General features: G+C 38.4%; 1 protein-coding gene and 1 long non-coding RNA gene across 10 annotated transcripts in view; one reads left to right on the forward strand and one right to left on the reverse strand.

Moving 5' to 3' along the window:
* The window catches only part of THRB (thyroid hormone receptor beta), a 381,519-nt gene that overhangs the window by 150,164 nt on the left and 208,820 nt on the right, over positions 1 to 22,535 (forward strand). For all 9 annotated transcript variants that reach the window (XM_032328904.1, XM_032329115.1, XM_032328760.1 and 6 more), the window contains one exon: positions 12,176 to 12,247. The gene's annotated coding sequence lies outside the window, so the exon portion shown is untranslated. The remainder of the gene's footprint in view (positions 1 to 12,175; positions 12,248 to 22,535) is intronic.
* On the reverse strand, positions 4,889 to 12,204 carry LOC116582025. Its single transcript, XR_004282360.1, has 4 exons — positions 12,152 to 12,204; positions 9,299 to 9,433; positions 7,691 to 7,795; positions 4,889 to 5,251 (listed from the first exon to the last, which is right to left on the reverse strand). It is a non-coding gene; the product is annotated as an uncharacterized LOC116582025 (long non-coding RNA).

Consider the following 22,535-nt stretch of genomic DNA (forward strand, 5'->3'; position numbering starts at 1 on the left):
TCCACTTTTCTGTTAATAGGATGCTTTACATTGATTTTTGAATATTAAACCAACATTCTATTTCTAGGATAAATTCCTCTTGCTTATAATGTGGTGTGACTTAAAAAACAACTCAGGATTCATTTTGCTAATATTTTGTTTAGTATCTTTCCCCTAAATTCATATGGGGTATTAGTTTATAAAATTATATTTTGTAATGTCCTTGCTGAGTTATGGGATCAAGACTACAATGACCTCATAAAATGAGTTTCATATAATGAATTGAGATATGATCCCTTTTTATCTATATTATGGATGAACTATGTAAGACTGGTGTGGTGTTCCCTTAAGTGTATGGTAAAGTTCACCAATAAAGCAGTTCAAGACTGGAGAATATTTTGTGAGAAAGTTTTTAAGTTCAAAAAAGTCAGTTTCTTGAAGGATATAGGACTATTCATATTTGTATTATTGTTTTCCTATTTGGGCAAAATTTTTTTGGTAGTTTATCCATTCATCAATATTTTCAAATATTACCATTAGGAGTCCATGTATCCTCTTATCTTTTTAATGTCTAAAATCTATAGTGATTCCCTTTTTTATTCCATATTTGTAATTTTTTGCCTCTTCTTCTTTTTTCTTAATTAACCTGGTTACAGGCTAATGGATTTTGTTAGTATTTTTCAAAAAGAAATTTTTGATCTGGGTTACCTTCTCTGTTACATCTCTGTTTTCTGTACCATTAGTTTCTAATTATTATTTTTTTCCTTCCACTTTGTTTAATTTGGTATTGTCTTTATGACTTGATGAGATAGATAATTGTGTCATTAATTTTCCGGTTTCCTTTTTTTCTAATAGATGCATTTCAGTATATGCATTTCCCTCTAAGGACACTTTTTGCTGCAGCTTACACATTTTTTTAAACATTTTATTTATCTGTTTATTAGAAAGAGCCGGGGGTGGGGGGAGAGGAGAGGAATAAACACACTCCCTGCTAAGTGCAGAGTCTGACATGGGAGTCATCCCAGGATCCCAAGATCATGACCTGAGTGGAAACCAAGAGTGGTCGCTTAACCAACTGAGCTACCCAGGTGCCCCAAGCAGCTTACATATATTACATGTTTTCTTCATATTTTCGTTGATAATATTGATTAATTCTCATTGTGCTTTATCTTAACCCATGAGGTAATTGGAAGTATACAGCTTAATTTCAAACATTTGTGATTGTCTTATCGGTTTTTTTTTCTATTTCTAGCTTAATTCCTCTGTGATTGGATAACATATTCTATGTGACTTTTGATCTTTGAAATTTTTTCAGATTTATTTGTTGCCCAGAGCATGGTAAATTTTGGCAAATGTTTAATGTGCATTCTGTGTATTCTATAGTTGTTGGCCACAGCATTCTAAATAAAGTCAAATTTAGTAATCATGTTTCCAGATCTATACCCTAACTCATCTTAAAAAGACCATTCTAGGGGTGCCTGGGTGGCTCAGTGGGTTAAAGCCCTCCCTTTGGCTTGGGTCATGATCTCGGGGTCCTGGGATAGAGCCCTGCATCGGGTTCTCTGCTCAGTGGGGATCCTGCTTCTTCTGCTGTCTCTGCCTGCCTCTCTGCCTACTTGTGATCTCTGTCTGTCAAATAAATAAATAAAATCTTAAAAAAAAAAAAAAAAGACCATTCTACCAGTTACTGAGAGAGGTGCATTGGAATCTTCTACTCTGGGGTCACCTGGGTGGCTCAGTGGGTTAAGCCGCTGCCTTCGGCTCAGGTCATGATCTCAGGGTGCTGGGATCGAGTCCCGCATCAGGCTCTCTGCTCAGCGGGGAGCCTGCTTCCCTCTCTCTCACTCTCTGCCTGCCTCTCTACCTACTTGTGATCTCTCTCTGTCAAATAAATAAATAAAATCTTTAAAAAAAAAAAAAAAAGAAATCTACTCTGATACTCTGATTATGGATTTGCTTGCTCTTTTTTTTTTTTTTTTTTTTTTAGTTTTAGCAATGTTGGCTTTATATATTTTGAGACTTTGTTATCAGATGTGTTGTTCATATTTTAAACTGTTGTCTCCCTATGGATTGATTTTTTATCATTATGCAATATCCCTTTGTATCTCTAACAATATCACTTATCATTTGAGCAACATTTAACTAGGGCTTTTTTTTTTTCATCTAGTACATGTGTATTACTTGCAATGTTTAGTCTATTTGTATTTTGTGCAAGTACTGATATATTGGGGTTATAACCTATGACACTATTCTTGACTTTTTATTTACCCCCAGCTGTTTAGTGTTTCTTTTCCTTTCCCTTGTTTCCTTTTTTTTAAATTAATGAAGTACTTTGTCTCAATTGGCTTTTTAGTCATATATTCTTTTTTAAAATTTTTTAGTGCTTAACTAAAATTTATAAATTGTTTTATTAATTTATTAGTATACAATATAAAGTGTGACTACTTTCCAGAAAATATAGGGGCCTTAGATCATTTCAATTCCATTTACCCCCTCACCTTTTGTGTTATTATTGCTTTTAGTTCAATTTTACATACATTTTTAAACTATAAGAAATTACTACAATTATTGTTTTAAAGAGTTAATATTTATTTAGATTTGCTGCATATTTACTTTTTTAAAAAATTTTAGTTTTTTGGTTTTTTTTTTTAGTGTTCCAGCATTCATTGTTTATGCACCACACCCAGTGCTCCATGCAATATGTGCCCTCCTTAATACTCACCAGCAGGCTCACCCAACCCCCCCACCCCCTCCCCTCCAAAACCCTCAGTTTCTCAGAGTCCACAGTCTCTCTTGGTTTGTCTCCCCCTCCGATTTCCCCCCAACTCACTTACTATTTTTATTGCTCATCATTCCTTCCTGTATTACTAAACTTCCATCTGAATTTTTTTTTCCTTCTACCTAATTTTTTTTTTTTTTTTTTTTTTTTAGTGTTGGTCTGCTGGTGGAAAATTCTCTTAGGATTGCTTATCTGAAAAAGTCTTCATTTTGCCTTCATTTTTAAATAACTTTATTCAAGTCCAATTGATATAAAACAAACTGAGTATATATAAAATATGTAATTTGGTAGATGCTGACATATGTATACACTGTCAAAACATCACTACAGTCAATATAATGCACATATCCATTATCACCAAAAGTTTCCTTATGCCCCATTTTGATCCTCCAGATGCAGAACATAACTTTGAGGGCATTTGCAACAAGCTCATCTTTTCCTGGGCCTCAGCATTGAGTTCAGCATATAATACTTAAAAAAAAAAAAAAGTCTTCCAACTTCCTAGGCCAGTATAATAATAAAAATAACAGCTAATGCATATCATGTTTCTATGTGCCAGGAACAGTTCTAAGCACATCACGTATTTTAGTACTGATTTATTGGATTTACTCTTCATCACAACTTCATGAATTGGGTATTATCATCAGGCCCATTTTACTACTGAGGAAGTGAGGTAGATACTAGAAGGTATCTCAGGGAATGATCGAATATGTGTATCCTTTGGCCTGGTGAAAACCTTCTACCTGGAGATCCACCAGTGTTTCAGTACTGAGCACAGATGTTATTTGTAATCTGTTAGTTTATTTTTACTGAGAAAAATTGGGGGAATATTTATAGGTATACAGAGTAAAATATAAATCACTAATAATCCAACCACCTAAAGATTACAACTTCTGGCAATTAATTGCATCCTTTGAGTCTTTTGCCATTATAGATAATACCATTATAGATAATACTTTGTTAGCTTTCTATAAAATCATAATCATTTTTAAGGCAAATTCTGAGAAGTAGAAATGCTGAATAAAAGAACACGAAAAGTGTGAAGATTTTAATGCATTCACTAATGTTTTACTAGTTAAATGGGTGAAGAGGTAGGGGAGAGTACACAGTAGCAAATGAATATCAAGGTGAATGAATGTCAGAGACGTCACAAAGAAGAAAGAATATTTGAATCCCAGAGTAGAGGCAAGAAAGCCTCCAAACGATCTCTGATATGATTATTTTGTATAGTTATTTTTTCCTTTGGAAAGAGAAAATGGATTTTAATTATTTCTCATACATAGCTTTCTTTTGGCAGATACCATTGGATTTAAAGATATATAGCCTCTCTCTCTCTCTCTCTCTCTCTCTCTCTCTCCTTGTTTGTTATTACGGTTAATTCTGTTGCTCCATTTACAGTTGTGTTCACTCAATCGAAAGAATCATTACAAAGTTCACTCTGGTATAGAATCTGGACTGACAGCCTCAATGCCCAGCTTCTGCGTTTGCTCCTTCACGGGTAGCGGTTTCCCTGCCATGCTTTGTTTGGAGATCCTCCGGGGGTGGTTCTCTGGAGTGATGAATGCCATCTTTGTTTAAGGGGGCAGGAGGGAGAATAATCTAATTCTACCAAAGAGAGACAACAGTAAACCGATCCTGTGTTTCCATTGCTGCTGGAAAAAGAACAGTAAATGACAGCAAAATTGAATAGCTTGATACTTGCACAGTATAAATTACCCAGCGGAAGAGATGTGTCGAGAAGGAGAGTGAGGATTTGATCTCTGCCTTTCAGTTTGCAGTCATTGTCAACCACGAAGTACAAAAGTTGGCCCGGCAAACCTCGGCTTCATCCAGGATGCCAGGGAGAGAGCCAAGAGATTTTTTTTCCCCTGCGGTTGCTCAGGATTGGTCTTTTGTGAATATGTTTACATTGGTGAATAAAGTTAGAGTGCTTTAGTCATTTTGCTACAGTAATGTTTTTCAGACTGTGGACTGTGCCCTATTAGAGGGTAATGAAATCCATTTAGCAGCAGGTCATTACTAACTTTTCCTTAATGAAATAGTATATACAATAGAATAAAAGAAGATAAAGTTGAATGGAATAAAAAATGTCCAAGTGCAACACACAAGTAAGAATATTATTTAGTAGAACTTTTGTTTTAGTTAGATATATACACACACATCTATATGTAAGTACTTGTGTTGCAGATTGAAACATACTTTTTATTGTGTGTCATGGTCAAATAATTACTGCCAGGAATTTTTTGTATTTAGAGATTCCCCCTCACCCCAGAATTATTTTTGTATATAGACAATTTTCCATAAGTTGCTTGGAATTGAACAGATCAGACTTTGGGGGTTTGGGGTTGAGGTGAGGAAAGAAAGTTTTCATATTGACATGGACAGTAATTATCTTCTTGCTGACCAAAATTCCAAGTAGAAAAAGGGTAGACGGTTTCTCCTTTGCGTCCTGCCTGCTGTTCCCTTGCCGTGCAGTCAATAGACTTCTATCTCCTTTTAAAAAAGAAGTGAAACAAAACAAAATCAACCAACAACAAAAACTCCAAGTAGAAGAAAAGTAGGCTTATCTGAATCTGTCTTTATTATGGTCCTATGTAGAAAGTAACGCTGATAATGACACCCCTTTTCAAGTGTCAGCTAGAAAACACCCCAAGGGGGAGAAAACCACCATAGTGCCATTCAAATACCAAACCCAAGGTCACCAGACTGACAAGAGGATTGTTTATGGTAATACTGTACACCTACTTGCCTGTGATTAGGGTTAAGAATTTACCATGAAGTTACTAGTAGTTGATGGTAATAATGTTTTAATTTCAAATTTTTATGATGATAATTTCATAATAAAATAAGTTTTCATGGATCCAAGTTTTTTTTTCCCCCTAATTCATCTTTATTTAAATCTGTGTTAATTGCCTTGAGTTAACATTAAGTAGACCCATGAACTTGGGTAAGATCCAGTTAGTGGCCCAACTGCATATAAGTAAGTTTCCCAAATGTGGGAAATATGCATATAAATATGTGTACACAGATCATATCAGTACATAGTATGTTTTGCCAAATATATCCATTCACTGGTACTTCATCTGTATGAAACTAAAGAATAGTCAATACAATAAATAAAAATAGTTGCTCTAGAACAAGGCAGTGGTTGCCCGGGGTGCTATTAGAGAAAGATTTGGAGATGGTGTTTATACTCAGTAATAAATAAATGTTGCATTTGATTAGTGATACCTGTGATGAATATGGGCAGTATCTTGTATGAATGGATTGCTTTTCTCTGTTTTATAGGGGAGGGAAAGGAATAGCAGACAGCTCTAGCCCAGAGCTAAACCTTTTAGCATCTCTCCTGCTCGTTTTATTTCTGTTCACATTCATCTGGATTATTTGTTTAGATTGTACCTTATAAATGTTTGTCCGTTTCCTCCTTCCATTATCACTGCCACTCTTACATTTTTGATCTTCATTAAAAGAAGTATTTATAGATTTCTAGATTGTGTTCCTTCTGCTGGTGCTTACAGTTTTGAAAGGAGCAGGGGTCATGGGCTCCCCTGAAAGCCATGTGAAAGCTAGGTACCGTCTCTCAGGAAACCAAATACTTACACAAACACCTACCAGTTTGTTCAGAAGGGTTGTGAACTCTCTGAGGGCTGTACTTAGTTAACAACCCTTAGTCTAGTTGTCACCCTTCAATCTACATCTCTCCAGTCTCTATCAGAGTAACGTTCCTAATGCGCAATTTGGATCGTGTAACTCTCTGCTCAGAACCATCTTATTTCCTGCTGTCTTCGGAACAGAAGTCCAGTCTGACTGGAATCCAGACTCCTTCACGCTCTCCCTTTTATGGCCCCATTATCCTCTCCACACCCCTGCCTCCTCCTCCCAAATACACAACCTTCTAAGGAGAACCAGTACACCTGCTATTTCTCACAATACTGCCTGCACTTTGTTTCCACAGTTGCTGCTACCTGAACATCCTCTCCCTCACTTTTTTAATCTATTAAGGCCCTTTCTAACCTTTAAGCACAGTCTGAGTCTAGTATTCTCAGATATAGCCCTCAGCTACTGAGTAAGCACTCTGCACTGAGTAACACTTTGTATAGTGTCTTGCACATTGTGGTGATGAATTTCCCCTTTGCCATCAGATCCTTCCCTTGCATTACTGAGAGCCTTGCTCCTGTGGGTTGTGCTGGTCTGGTCCCTGAGTCCACCTGGCCTCCATTTGGGTTCAAGCCCTGGGAAGCCCAGAGGGAAATGGAAGACTGAAGGAAGAGAGAAGTCAGGGTATTTCTTCTCTACACTCCCTGCTTCACACAATATCTTAGATAAAGACCATGTCTCTCCTCTAGGGCTTCGGCTCCAATGAGAGAAGCCCTTCGAGCTTCTGCTGGGTGACCTTGGCCCCAGGACCCCAGTACTGATACCCTTTTTTTCCCTGTAGCTCAAGGATTTGCAGCAATTATTCAGCTCCTCGATGCCTCATTCTCCCGTTGGCCTTTCCATCTTTCCCTTCACCTGCATGATGAATTTCCTACATTGTAGCCCTTCTGTTTAAATGCCTAGACCAACTTGTATTTTCCCAGTTGAACCTTGAGTGATACAGCTCATTTGGTGGATATTTGCTGGATTCTATTACCTAATTTTAAACCATCTTCTAGGTGGCTAGGTGGGCATTTTTTTTATTTATTTATTATTTTTTTTTTTTTTTAGTGAGCCAGATGTATGTCCTGTATCAGTTATCTAGTACATAGTAGCATTGAATAGGGTTACTTGGGGTAGTAACAAATTATCTCAAAACTCAATAATTAGACAAAACTGGTGTTTATAAGTTCAAGAGTCTCGGGGTTGGTGGGGTGGATTTTCAACCTCCTTCCTATGTGTCAGCTGTGGGTCAGCTGGGTGGCTCTGCTCCTCTTGCCCAGCTGTCGTACTTACACGGCCTGACTAGTCTAGGCTGATCCAGGACAGCCTTGGCAGAGACCACTGACGTGAGTCAACTTCATTCCATGTTTCTCAACCGTGACAGGCTAGTTGAGGCATCTTCTCATAGCAATCACAGAGAAGCAAGAAAAAACAGAAGCACAGCAAGAACTTTTTCAGACTTCTACAAACAGCATACCTGCTAGCATTCCATTGGCCAAAGCAAGGCACATGACTAAAACCAGAATCAAAGGGGACAGTAAACTAGATTTTACTAAAGAGGCTGTTCTTTAGTGCAAAGTTACATGACCAAACAGTAGGTACAGGGAGGGATGAAGAATGTAGACCATAATGCAATATAGTCTGCCTCGGACTTCAGAACTGAGTCGAAAGAGATAGATAAGTAGACAACAGATGACATTATCATTATTTTTTTTTTTTGCCATATTAACCCTTTTAAAACAACTTTGTAATAAAATACACATGGTGTATTTGCTCGTTTGTTGGGTACATTTGTACATAGTTACTGACTAAAAAAGAAATTGACCAAGTAAAGAGCCATTTATAAATAACGTATTAATAAACCAAGTTAAAAGAACTTTATTTATCCTTTAACCTTCAATTTGCATTAATTAGGAACAGTCACGGGAAATTGTGCCAACTTCACCTCAGGTCAGATGGCTCAACAAAATGAACTGTTTCATGCCTAGAAATAAATATATTCCAAATATAAATACGAATCGGTTACAAAACAGATTCTTTTGAAAGCACAAAATAACCACACTGTTAATATATTTGTGCCCCAATTAAAAATGTGTAAATAGCACACATTCTAGGCTAAAGCTGGCCCAGGGAGTGATCCTCATTTTTGCTTTGGATCTCATGTAAACACAACTGCGCAGACTCCTTTGAGCCATGAGCAAATCCATGGCCCCCAGCTTTCTAAAGAGAAGAAGAATTAAAAATGGGCATATTTGAGTTGGAAGGGTCTGGGGCTTGACCTTGCTACCTGAAATTACCTTCTTCGCTAAGGAATCACTTTGAATTTCTCTGGTTGGAGTACTCTAATTTGGTTTGATCTTGGTTTGAGGCACACATTGAAAGAGATACTGTCTGTTGGGTTTATGGCAAAACTAAGAAGCACCTTCAGTCACACTGTTTTTCAATTTCCCCTCTGAAGTTTTATCTTAAAACCTGGGCCTGTCCTTAGTGACTAAGAACGAGGCCCATGACATCTTACTACTGGGATGAGATTGCTAGCTGGCCTCTCCTTTACTGTTTGGCTTTGGGCAAAAATGTTAAATCCTCCTGTTCCTCTCCTTGCCTCATCTGAAAAATGATCGTATGACCATTGTGAGGACTAAACTAAATAAAAACATTAGCACACCCCAACCCACAAAATGTTCTTAATATAGGTTATGTATAAAATATGTATTATTATGAATCATTATGTGAGAATTTTTAGTTTGTTTTCACTGAGTCAGGTTCACATACATTCTTCAAAATACAAATCAGACTTCTACCCTCAAAAAATAAATGGGGTCCAGTATTTTCATACAAAAGGCACAGTTAGTTTTTAAATATCGATGTCAAGGATAGTGATGTATAGTTATTTATACTCACCATAAAACCACAAAGACAGTTACAAACACTAGCTTCTTCCTGGGCTTGTCCATTTATTCTTTGAGAACGCTTTTAGAATAGGCTTCCTAAAAATGTCTTGGTCTTCAGCCTCGTGCTATCAGATTCTCTGATGTTCTAGAAAACAGTGAGGTGATGTTGATGGCTGGAGATTTAAAGTCTGTTACAAGAGCAGTGGGCAGAGACCGATAAAAGCAGACAAATACAACTCCAAAGTCTTCCATCGTGTTGTTTTAAAAGGGAGGAAAATGAATAAAAACAAATCTGTTTTTCCTTTTAACACCCTGAGTGTCCCTTCTGCATGGAGTCACGGAGTAAAAGAGCCACTGTGAAAACAAGACACAACAGCATCCTGAGGACCTCAGAGTCCATCACAGCGGAAACTCACACATCCGCACATGCCTGTGCACACCCACACACACCCAACAATCACTTTAATGATATAACAAGGGCTTTTATGGTGCTATAATGTTGGGTGTTGAGTGAAAAGACAATGACTGAGCATATGTTCATCCAACATGGCAGCTGCAAGGAATGCGACAGACCAATACGGTTAGTTCTCACACAGACGACGTTGAGTCAAAAATGGAGAACATTAGATACCCATCCAGAGACTCATGTCGTAGAGATCAATTTGAAATACACAAACACCATTCATTGTCCTGGATGCACATATTGTAAATAAATGTAAAAAAAAAAAAGTGGACTAGAAAAAGACAAACGAATTCATGGTCTAGCCAAAGAGCAGAGTTGTCAAGATTACACCTATGCGGGGCACCTGGGTGGTTCAGTGGGTTAAGCCTCTGCCTTCAGCTCAGGTCATGATCTCAGGGTCCTGGGATCGAGTCCTGCATCGGGAGCTCTGCTCGGCGGGGAGCCTGCTTCCTCCTCTCTCTCTCTCTGCCTGCCTCTCTGCCTACTTGTGATCTCTGTCTGTCAAATAAATAAATAAAATATTTTTTTAAAAAAGAGAGATTACACCTATTCTCTCTATTTTTTAATTTAAAAAAAAGCAGTTATGACAAAATTTACCAATGGTCCCCCCAAGGTAGCAGGAATGCAGACATCAGCTCTGCTAACCTCTGTTTTTCTGAGTTCTAAGTTCCCCACAACAACCACAAGAATTGCGGGACTATAGTTAACTGAAAAGCAACTTCTCTTTACACAGATACTCCAAGTGGTCCTCTGCTGAACAGGTAGTTGCCCCCGTGCATTTGGCTCTCTCTTTTATCTGTTTACATGGGCGAGCTGTATCTCCAGCATAATCACACTGAATACAATCTAGACAGCTCCATAGTTCCAAGCCTGGCTACATCCCCTGATGAACACCTGTCATTTCACCACAGGTGGGGGATGCTACTGCTGGTTGAGACTGATCCTAGGAAACGTCCTCTGAGGCCAGCCATACCATCATTAGCACAAAATCTCTACACTGTTTAAGATTTTTTTTTAAATATATTAAAGCTCTTTATTTCCATAATATGCAAACTAGGAATGTGGAATTAGAAAAGAAACTTTCAGCAATATTCATAATAATAATAATCAAGGAAAGAAGGACCAACAGGTGCAAAAACAGAATGAGAAAAAGAAATTTGCATAATCTCAAAGCCTCTCTGTACAGAATACTTCTTAATTACAAATTTTAAAAAGACAACTATGTAATGAAGAAGTTTTCCAGATATCAACTTAATCAAATTATTGAATTTGTCATCACCAGTAAAAAAACAAATCAATTTATGATGTCACCTGATAGAATGCAATAAAAACATCATTTTTATAATATCCCTCTCAAAAACATATTCTTTGCCTAATTATGAAAAAGACAATTTGAGTCAAATTTGAGTGACATTCTGTATGTGCTATTACTGCTCTGTAATCTTGATAAGAATTTTTGAGGGTACGAAATTCAAGGAAAGACAGAGGAATACTTCTAGATTAAAGGCTAAGATGATGAGGTAGTTGGGTAGAACAGATGAGCCAGAATTGTATCTTTTTGCTATTGGAAGAATATGAACAAGGTTTCTGGGCCAGGAATCTATAGGAGTTATTTATATGATTCCTGAAACTCTTCTATAAGCTTCAATAGTTTCAGAAAGAAGAATTAAAAACATGCAGACCTGTTTAGATGGTCCTACTGCACATAATAAAAATGCAACTCAGGGTACCTGGGTGGCTCAGTCAGTTAAGTGTCTGACTCTTGATATCAGCTTAGGTCTTGATCTCAGGGTTATGAGTTCAAACCCTGTGTTGGGATGGAGACTATTTAAAAAAAAAATTAATGAATTAATTTAAAAAACTAAAAAAAAAAATGAAACTCTATCAAATTGGATGCAAACTGTTTTGCCTCCTGTCCAGAGAGAGGAATCCACTGACAACATGCTTATATGTGTGACATCAAGCTACTATCTGAATTTTTAAACACCTCCTCTTATTTTTTGCACTTTCTTCTTATGAACGGGTAAGAACCAGTTAATAGACTGGCATGGGTGTCCATAGGCCACAGTTTTACACTGTTTAAGATTTAATTTGCCTTATAACCATCTTCCCAAAATTCCCGCATCTTGCCCACAGCAAAGTAGATCTTTGGGATCCACAAACGTTGTCCTATGCCTATAATGTCTCATTTACACTTCTATGTTCAAGTTCCTTTCTCTGAAACCATCACCCCTCTGGAATGAGATTTTTATCTCAGTCTATTTGCATTTATTCAGAATCAGAGACCGCTCTGAAACCAGACCCTATTTAAACATAGAAAGAAGAGCAGTTGCAGATTAAATAAATGTTGGGGAACTTAAAAAAAGAAAAGAAAAACAAAAACAGAACACTTCTATTTACCTTCTTGTGTTTCCCTTTTTCCAGATCTGCGGTTTCCCTCCTGTTGGCCGTCCTGTGAGGGTGCCAGCTTCTGCACGTGATTTAATGGATCAGAAGGTCAGATACCAGGCTTGACTTGGCTGTTTGCAGATTCATGATCTTTGTGATTAATTGTCACTTTTTAGCACAAGGGGAATTACCTGCTAATTTGTGGCATTGCTGCTCTTGTTATTTAACATAGTTTTGACATCTGCAGACATTCCGGAGGAATATAAAACATTAAATGGGCTGGAATAACATAATGGAGAAAAGGAAGTCTGCAAGAATTAATTTGGGGTGAGAAAGGTAATAACTGAACAATGAGAGAGAGGAGCTGTATTTCACTTGTTATGTGGGGAAGTTGTGCTCAAGGAACACTGAGCAGCCCTCTCCAACTGCATTTTCCTTGTGTGCTTAAAAAAAAAAAAGGTGTCAGGAGTAGCTAATCGGTGGGTTATGGGTTAGAGCCGGTGGGATAGGGCTCGGCACCTGCGCAGCGCCCATTCCCTTGTTTCCTGGACAAGCCCTCAATTCTCCCTCTGGTCCCCAGATGTTTGGTAATGTCAAGCAGCCTGTTTGGAAGGCTAGGTTATAATTTGGAACCCATTTTGTTTACATTATTATAACAACAGTTTCAGTTTGTCTCTGCAGCAAAGATTATGTCAGCACTTTTCTTTCTGTGTTTATTATTTTTAGCAGTTTAAAAGCTAACCGTGAAAAATGGCTTTCTGGCTGTCAGGTGACGTTCCGGCTGGGCCAGGGTCTGGTGGAGTCTATAGAAATGCTCCCGGGCTGTGAGAGTGGGTCTTTTGAATGCTGTCTTTGTGCCTCCCCTTGCCCAGGGCCTCTGGCTTATTGTCTGGGCGCCTCAGTTGGGGTGATACTATCTGATGGTAACCACGGCTAGTATTACAGTGCTCAGTGCCCAGGCCCTCCCTAGGGGCCCCCAGTCTGGCTGCCTCTGTCTCCCAGCCCTCCCTCAAGGGAACTATTCAAAGCTCTCATATCAGAAAGCACTATTTGCAATTTATAGAATGTTCGAGGGAAAAGTATCAGTAAGGGTCACCTGGGCCTGCAGGTCTCTAACATTTTTTTTTTTTTAACAAAAAACCTTCTCCCAAATGAAATCTCCCAGAGAACCCCAATTTGCAAGACACAGAAAAGTACAGCTGTTCTGTTTGAAGGGGAGGAGGGTTGCCACAAAGCCCACCCTTCAGCCTCCTCTTCACCCATCCCAATCAAATCGACTCCTCAGGCCCCCCTTATCGCTCCCAGGAGACCTCCCGACTCCTCAGGATCTTATAAGGCGACCCCTTCCACTTACAGATAAGGAAACTAAGAGGTGATTTTTAACAGGCTTCAAACATGAGACATTAGACACTAAGCCACAGAAGAGTGCACCGTGTACTAATCCATTTTCATACAGCTCTACAAAAGACAAAACTCATCTATGATGATAGAAATCAAAATAGTGGTTACCTTGAGAGAAAGATGGGAGTGCCTGGGAAGGGGCATAAGGGAATCTTCTGGAGCAATGAAAATGCAGAACTTTATAGAAGTGCAGGCTACACAGCATTTGTCAAAACCCCTCTGTGCCTTGTACTGTCTATAAAGTATACCTCCATCAAAATATAAAAACAAAGAGGGAAAATAAGGCAACAGATAAATGAATTAGGCAGTGGATACATAGAAATACTTATGAGCTTCCTTAAATATTGAAAATACTAATGAACTTCCTTAGAGTTATGTGGATTATTTAGTGAGTGGGCTCTAAGATCATTAGGCGGTTTTGGAGGACAGGAGACTGCTCCTTTTCAGGAATTTTCTTTGTTCAATAATCACCAAAGCCAGGACAGGGGGAAAGTTCTCAGAGAATACAATACCAGACAGTGGGACCACAGACTGCCTTTTGGGATCTTCTAGACTGTGATGTGGCTGAAGGTGATATGTGGGCAGTCACATCGTGGAAATCTTGAGCACAGTACTTGGTGAGTGAATTGATTTCACATGTACCGTCAATGTATCAATAATGTTCTAGAAAGACTTCAGAACTTGTAATACCTTTGCTCCCTCATCCCAGTGTTTTTCCATCACCTATGAAATGCAGGATTCTCTTTCCCGTACATTAGTGGAGTGGAACTTCTGGTGACAGAGATTGGGATTTGGGCCTCCAGAGACACCTGTGGAATAGGGCTATTCCACGTTTGGTCTTTCTGCTTTGGGCATGTGTGTCAAGGACTCTCAAACGATTGGCTTTGTATCTGTACCTTTGCCGTAGGCACTTTGACCCTTAAAAAAATACTTTCTTTTCCCCGAAATACTTTGCACCAACCCTACTTAAATTTTTTTATTTGTATGTTTTAGAATTCCGGCAGTAACAGGAAAGGTAATTGTTTGCGTTGAACTGCAGCTAAGGACATGGGCTGGCCCGAGGGACCCAGCAGCCAACCCTGCATTTAGAGCCTGATGAGAACACTAAGCAGGCAGAAGGAAGGGAAATGGTTCAGTCTGGTTTCTTTTTTAGTATTCATTTTTAATGATTTTAAGGTTTTTTAAATTTAAATTCCATTTAATTAACATATACTTTATTATTAGTTTCAGAAGTAGAATTTAGTGATTCATCAGCTACATACATGCAATACTCGCGCTCATTCCATCACCTGCCATCCTAAATGTCCATCACCCAGTTACGCCATCCCCCACGTACTACCCTTCCAGCAACCCTCAGTCTGTTTCCCACAGTTAAGAGCCTCTTAAGGTTTGCCTCCCTCTCTGTTTTCATATTATTTTATTTTTCCTTCCCTTGTCCTATGTTCACCTGTTTTGTTTCTTAAATTCCACATACCGGAGAGCCTGGGTGGCTCAGTCGGTTGGTCAGCTGCCTCCAGTTCAGGACATGATCCCAGAATCCTGGAATGGAGCCCCGTGTCAGGCTCCTTGGTTCTCTCTCTCCCTCTGCACCATCCCACACAAACCCCCATCATAATAAATAAATAAATAAATAAATAAATCTTTTTAAAAAAAATTCCACAAATGAGTGAAATCATATGGTATTTGTCTTATAGTCAGTGAAAGTGTATTGGGAGGCAAGAGGGGCAGAGGGAAAGGGGCTTCCAGGGCCTGACGTGGAGCTCAATCTCGGGACCCTGAGATCATGACCTGAGCCAAAGTCAAGAGTCCAACTTTTAACTGACTGAGCCACTCAGGTGCCTCAGAAAATGTTTTTGAAAAGGAAATGATGACACTGTTCAGAAGGGTAAGAGAGGGTCAGGTGAAGCTGGCACAAGAAGCATTTGAAGATACTCAAATGTTCCAGCCTTTGAGGCTATGCAGACAAACTCTCTACTACTTGAGTGATTTCCCAGCAAAGAACCAAGGCCTATTTAACTCACAAGGCTGATTCACATTAACAAAAAGTTAGTTCACTAATGAAGCCATGGCAAAAAAGAACCATCCACAAAAAATAACATTTTAAATAACCAGAATTCATTTTAACCCACACATTCCATGCTTTGCACATATAAATTTCCTAATTGAATCAAATTTGACTGAGCAAGGTTTTTATTTAACCAATTTAATTTAATGTTCATAAGAGCAGAAATGAACTTACATGTAGATCTAAGTGTTTGGGGAGAATGTGCTCTCTTTTTTTGCAATTTTATGCTCATTTGAAAGGAACTGTTTCTTCATATCATTAAGAGTTAACTTGTCTAAATGGAAAATAGAAGACACAAGGTGTGTGTCTTCTCCATCCCAGTGATTGGGGGAAAGTGATTCTCCTGGAGCCAACATTCTGAATATGCATGCATGTATGTACGTATGCATTTATCTACAGGTCAAGTGGTCTTAGGACAATGCAACATGTGTGTAGTCAGATTCTATTAATTCATGAGAATGAGGGTAAAATATTAATAATTGAAGTCCAATCTATTGATTTTTTTTCCCATTGACTTCTAAAAATCAGCAACCTGAAACTTCAAACTAATTCAGCTCCTTATAAGGACTGTTAACTGGGACAATATCCTGATTTGAGTTTTACTCCCCTTTCCTTCCTTAACTATTTTTCCTACTGGTGCCATTGGGATAATAACTGAAAAACAGAATGAAAGAAAAGTAACAGTTTAATGTGCATATTAATAATGATAATAATAATGATTATTATTATTATTATTATGGGTTCCCAGACAAGATAATTGAGGGTAAAATGAACAGAAACAATGCCTAAAGACATAATTGTCACAGGGGCAGGGCTGGACTTGAACTTAGGTCTTTCTATCTGTAAACCTCATCTTAAGAAGAGAGGCAATGGCTCAAAACTAATCAAAATATTATATTAACTGGAGAGGAGAAATAGCTACATTGGTGGAGAAAGTAAGCTACTGTCTGGAGGCTACATAATAGTGACAAACACTCAAAAGTATTTTTCTTTCCACAGCAGCAGGGAGTAGTTCTGTAATCATCAGGGACTCGGGTGCCTTCTATCTTTCTGTATTTCTATCCTTCATACATGACTTTATCCTTAAGGTTACCTCTTGATTGAATATGGCTGCTGGAGCTCTAGCCCTCACATATGAATTCCAGGCAGCAGAAAAGTTGGGAAGAGGAAAGTGAAAGGCACCCATCAATAGCTATGTTTTTTCTCTTTAGGAGTCATTACCAGAACTCCCACCCCACCCCACAACTTTTACCTATATTCTACAATTCTTAAGTATAAAGGAAGCTGGAAAATGTAGTTGGGTACTTTGCTACCCAGAAGTAAAGTGAAATTTGATTATAAAAGTGTATCATGGAGGCACCTAGCAGACCAAGTCACAGATAGGCAAATATGAGAACCTTTTCAGTTCCAGAGAAGAATGATCAGGGTTCTTTAGAGGAAATGATCTTGTAGCCAACTCCATGATGGATGAAGGTGGGAGCAATAAAAAGTAGCTTTGAGGGGTACCTGGGTAGCTCAGTTGGTTAAGCATCTGACTCTTGATTTCTGGCTCAGGTAATGATCTCAGGGTCATGAGATGGAGCCCCACATCAGCCCAGCGTAGAACCTGCTTAAGATTTGCTCTCTCCTGTCCCTCTGCCCTTCCCCTCACCCTCTCTAAAAAAAAAAAAAAAAAAAAAAAAAAAGAAAGGCTTTGAGGACTTCAGTTTGTGGTGATAAGCTTCTTATTAGTAAGGTTGCATTAGGGACAGGAGAGAAGAGGAGGATGTGATAGAATTTATGAAGAGTGAACTGACCAAAGAGAATATATTCATGAATTGTATGGTTCAAAACTGTGTTTCAGCAAATACACACAACATGTGTGTGGGGGCTGTATATATGTGTATACATTATTTATGTGTATGTATATTCAAATGCATATATAGGAATGGCAACTCAGGAAAGACATTCAGCTGAACTTCTAAGAAACAGATCTGGATAAAAAAAAGTTACGTAGTATTTGTCTCTATAGAATTTTGGCTGGGAATTTATGATGCATCCTCTTGGCAATGGATAAATAATACACGCATGCAAACAGAAATGAATACATGTATGCACACATACGACATAAACATAAAACTTTTCTAAGGCTCCATAACACCAATAGCAAAGATCTTCAAACTTTGGCATCCCTAAGAAAAGAAAAAGGAAAAATAAAAAGGGGCGAAGCAATAGCTTAGAAAGGGATTTGTAAAAATAACTAAGAAGTTATCTAAGAAGCCGAGCTAGAGAAAGTAGGAAAGTCAGGACGGGGAAGGAAACCAGTTCTTCTTTCAACTCTTCTTTCTTCCTTCTCACCTCCCTCCCCCCACGCTCCACCCCCACTTCCTTCTTTCCTTAACTTTCAGAGGAACAGAATCTTTGGTAACTATATTTTCATAGACTTTTCATTACGAGCTCCCAAATAAGAATTTAGCCTCCAGGTTGTCATCACATCCCTTTTGTTAAACCAGAACACAGCAGGTAACATCTTGCCACTTTGTAGATGATAAAATCAGAGCACATCTGTGGCTCTGGTAGGTTGGAACCAGAGCTTCACGGCATAGCTCTTTGGGAACTCCATTGTGTCCATGGTACACCCACAAATGCCACATCCCTCGTGTATGTAATCCACGGGGCTGAGCAGAAATGACCGAGTCTCTCAGTACAACTCTCTTGATCCTCTGTTTGACACCTTGACTATAAAACAAAAATAATATTTCATTTTAGCTTTTAGAATCACCTACCACTGATTAAGCGTAACTTGATTTTCTGATTTTAACCCTCTTTGATTGCATTTTATAAAGCTCACATGTACCCTGTTTTACCTATCAAATGTTGAAGAAGAACAAGTTTTGTTGGGCACAGGCTGCCTGCTACTCAAGGTGTCTTCTCAGGAAGGCTGCTGAGGCAGAAAGTTGTAATTTCTGCTGTCACATCCTGGAAGATGTCTCTCATTAAAAAGTAAATGTCAGGGTGTCTGGCTGGCTCAGTCAGTGGAGCATGTCACTCTTGATCTCAGGGTCATGAGTTCAAACACCACATTGGGTGTATTTAGTGATTACTTAAATAAATACATAAATCTTTAAAAAAAACTTTTTAAATAAAAAATAAATGAAACTTGGGATGCCTGGGTGGCTCAGTTGGTTAGGCGGCTGCCTTTGGCTCAGGTCATCCTGGGATTAAGTCCCACATCGGGCTCCTTGCTCGGCAGGGAGCTTGCTTCTCCCTTGCTTCTGACTGCCACTCTGTCTGCCTGTGCGCTCACTCGCTCTCTCTCTCTCTGACAAATAAATAAATAAAATCTTTTTAAAATAAATAAATAAATAAATAAATGAAACTCAAAAGTGAATGCCTATACATTTACATAATAAAAATACAAAAATACACATGGGAACAGTTCACATCAGCTGTGAAATCATGGCTACCTTGGCAAGACAAGGGAGGGGGAGGAAAGAGAGGGAGATAGGTCATTATTGTTTTGTTCTGTTCCGTTTCTTATAAAAAGAGATAAAGGAAATAGAGCGAATCTGAATGGGCATCTGTAATATTGTTTTATATACCACTTGGTGCATGCAGTGTTTCATAATTTTTAAAAAAAAATTAAGCAAATTTAAGTCCTTCACATAGACAAAGTGATTGGAGCCCTCCATATTCTTTACTCCATCCTAACTATCTACTTACAACCACATATCATCCTTCTGTGTCTTTGCATATGTGACTTCTCTCTGCCTCCCTCTCCTTTTTTCCCTAATAACTCCTGTTCACCTTTCCAGACTCCACAATGTATCACAGTCTCTAGGAGGCCTTGCCTGTCTCCTTGCCTTCAATTCTTATCTGGGTTTGAAGGCTCTTCTCCTTTATCAAAGAACATTGTGCATATTTGTATCATGGTAGATACCATATCAGTATCATGGTGTGTTTTACACTCTTGTGCACGCCACGGGTTTGTTTCTCTGACTTCTAAGACTATTACCTCTGGCTGAGCTGTAATACTCCCGTGAGCACCATTTACACAATATTCAACCTGCACAATTGTATGGGTCAGACCTGCCTTCTCTGTCCCAGACAGAGACTATCATTATAGCCCTATGCAGAATACCTTGCCACGTCCAAATGCAGAACAGACACATACTCACATAGCAAACACTTGTTTAATGAATGAAAAAAATGATCAGTCAACCAAACTCTAATTGCCTTGATAAAGAATTCTCTAGACAAGTGGTTCTCAAAGTGGGGCCCCTGCACCACAGCATCTACATCACGGGGGGAACTTGTGAAAATGCAGATTCTCAGGCTCCACCCCAGACCTACTAAGTCAGAAACTCTGGAGGTAGAACCTAGGAAACTTTAACAAGCCCTCTAGAGGATTCTGATGCACACGTAACTTCAAGATATATTAACTTAGATTGATCAAACAAAAAGCAGAGATTTCACGTTGTCAGTTGATCTGGAAAAGTAAAGAGGAGTTGTCTGAAGAACAGTAAGAGTAGGGGGGCAGGCAGAAGGAAGCATGTGAAAAGACAATGGGGACTAATAGGTAATTTGTAAGTTCATTGTTACAGATGGAGGGAAGAATTCAAGCTGATGGGGCAAGAGAGCTGATAATCAGGTGTTATGTCATAGAAGTTTGTTTAAGATATTTGGGTTTTAATCTGACAGAAGTAGAGAGCCATTTTTAAAAAATTCAACAAGGTAGTGATTTGATCTAGTTTACTATTTCAGAAAGAGTCCTATGGCAAGGGTGTGACAGATGGGAAGGAAGTGAACTTGGCCTCTCTGGGCCACATAAGCAGCTACTAATTAGCCCAGGTGGATAATGATGAAAGCTGAACTAAGGCGGTTGTTCTGGGAATGAAGAGGATGGGATGGGTTCAAGAAATATTACAAAAGCAGAACTGACAAAACATGGGAATGATAGAATTCAGGAGACAAGGGAGAAGTCATCAAGGATGGCTCCTGGGTTTGTGTCTTATGCAATGGAAGTCCATTTGAACCATTCACTGAATTAAGAAAGACAAGACGAGGAGGAGGTTTGGGAGCTGGGATGGGGCTGGAGAAGGTGACTTTGATTGGGACATGTGAAATTGGAGGTGGAGGTATCAAATGATCGTAGATACATCCTGGGCTGGAAATTTCAGCTTGATATCTAGGTATTAATCATTTATATATCATTATAAACAATGCTGCCATAAATATACATAAATTTTGTCTTAATATCTGATGATTTCCATAAGAGATATTTCTAGGATAAAGGTTGTTGATAAATATAACCGTATTTTACAAAAGGTTACATTATTTCATGCCTCCATTAGCAGTATAGAAGAGAATCTTATCACATCTTCACCAACATGATTTAATCTTCAGAAACTGGATATCCCAATAGTGAGGTTACTTTGAGTTCACTTGATTACTTATAAGGTGAGAAAGATTTCACTTTTCACTGACTTCTATACAAAGATTATCTGTTCATGTCATTTGTCTATTTTCTATAAGACATTGATTTTTTAAGCTGATTTTTAAGAACTCTTTTTCTCAATTAAGGATTTTATCTCTGCCAATCTCATGCATTGCAAGGAAGTTTTTCCAAATTCTCATTTGTCTCTGCTCTAGCAGGTGACTCTTCCCTCTGCCTAGAACCCCCAAATATCCCTCAAGGTAGCCAGTAATGGTACCTACTGCAATATGTTTATTTGAATTGTACCACTCTTGAAGTCGACTCTGACCACCATATTTCAAACTTTGAGCACCAAACCAGCACAGCCCTTGGCACTTCCAATCCCCCTCTTGGCTCTACTTTCCTTTTTCTCCAAAGCATTTTCCACCTTTTCCCATATAATGAGATTATTTATTTTGTTGTCAGTCTTTATACAGTACAATAGCCACCTTCACAGCAAAGACATCCAAACATTTGTCTGTTTTGTTTATATATAGATATAGTCTCCCAAACACCTTGAAAAATGCCTGACAAATAGTAGATGCTTAATAAATATCTGCTACGTGAGTATTAATTCCTTTATATTTGTATTATGGTTATAGAGTTTCAAATTTTAATTCATATAAATTTATTAGTCTTTCCTTTGCAATATCTTTCATTATTTTCACACTTAAATATTTTCCCCATATAAAAATCAATTACATAACTAGCTGTATTTTCTTGAATTTTTTAAAATTTCCTTAAAAGAATTAGTCTTTAAGACACCCGGGATTCACTAGAGTGTGTAATGTAGAAGGAGACTCTACCAAGGTATTTTCCCCCAGAACTGTCAATTTCACCTCATTTTTTTTCAAACTTCTTCATCTCTCTGACATTGGTTTGTAAACTACTTTTTTTTTTTTAAGATTTTATTTATTTATTTGACAGAGAGAGATCACAAGCAGATGGCAGGCAGAGAGGGAGATAGAGGGAAGCAGGCTCCCCACTGAGCAGAGAGCCCGATGCGGGACTCGATCCCAGGACCCCGAGATCATGACCTGAGCCGAAGGCAGCGGCTTAATCCACTGAGCCACCCAGGTGCCCCTGTAAACTACTTTTTAAAAAATCCTATACTAACTTCATACAGGAGGGTCTGATTAGAACCTAGAAGAGTTCCATTCTCCACCGGTGAACGTTTTAAACCCTTGCCATTAGGACTTGCCAACAGTTTTAGAGCAAGTATTTGGTTGAACTAGAAGTAAGACTGAAATTTCTTAATTCCTAAATACATTCATTAGAAGTAGGAGAATGGGGGAGGGGTTTCTTTAGTCTTCACTTGGATGAAGAAAATAGATTATCAAAAAATGTTCATCTCTTTCACAAAATGGACAAATTACCTAGTTTAAACACAGGTTTCTAGAACTGTTTTTAGTGTTGTGTTGACTTATTTTATTAATGTCTTCAATGGCAACCATCTAAGAAGACCACAATTGATT

Source organism: Mustela erminea, chromosome 1, assembly GCF_009829155.1.
Source record: "Mustela erminea isolate mMusErm1 chromosome 1, mMusErm1.Pri, whole genome shotgun sequence".
Lineage (NCBI taxonomy): Eukaryota > Metazoa > Chordata > Mammalia > Carnivora > Mustelidae > Mustela > Mustela erminea.